The sequence below is a fragment of the Panicum virgatum genome, chromosome 4N (genome assembly GCF_016808335.1).
Source record: "Panicum virgatum strain AP13 chromosome 4N, P.virgatum_v5, whole genome shotgun sequence".
Taxonomy (NCBI): Eukaryota; Viridiplantae; Streptophyta; class Magnoliopsida; order Poales; family Poaceae; genus Panicum; species Panicum virgatum.
Window position 1 is genome coordinate 21,769,179 of NC_053148.1, and position 637 is coordinate 21,769,815.

Sequence of the window (637 nt, forward strand, 5' to 3'; positions counted from 1 at the left end):
GTTGGGGACGTGAACTTTGAGTTGAAGTCCAGCCTCATAAACATGGTGCAGGCTAGCCCAATCTGTGGCAAGCCAAATGAGGACGCCAACGCTCATCTCCGGAAATTTCTGGAGTTATGCAAGACCGTAACCATACGGGACGTTACAGCTGACGCCATCAGACTCCGCCTATTTCCTTTCTCCCTCCTGGGGAAGGCGAAACCGTGGTTTTATCAGAACAAGGAAGCCGTCAGTACGTGGGACAAGTGTTCCACGGCTTTCCTCGCCAAATTCTTTCCGTTGGGCAAAATAAATGTCCTACGTGGAAAAATTTCAAGTTTCCAGCAAACAGGGATGGAATCCATCCCAGAAGCTTGGGAGAGACTCCAAGAATACATACTCGCCTGTCCTCATCTTGGGATGGACTAGTGGCTCGTGCTCCAAAGCTTCGACAACGGGCTAACGACAACATCCAGAGCCCATCTTGATGCCGCTGCTAGAGGGGCCTATCTGGACCTGACAATTGCCAAGGCTACGGCCTTAATTGAAAAGATGGTCTCCAACCAGGGCTAGAACGAGGAGCGTTCCCAGCCCAGAACCAAGGGCGGAATGCATACCATCAAAGAGACGGACATGCTCGCCGCCAAACTGGACCTCC

At 52.0% G+C, this 637-nt stretch overlaps 1 non-coding gene across 1 annotated transcript; it reads right to left on the minus strand.

Annotated features, from left to right (window-relative positions):
• Positions 1-294: 294 nt before the first annotated feature.
• LOC120671760 lies at positions 295-401 on the minus strand. The gene has a single exon (XR_005673849.1). It is a non-coding gene; the product is annotated as a small nucleolar RNA R71 (small nucleolar RNA).
• Positions 402-637: the final 236 nt, after the last annotated feature.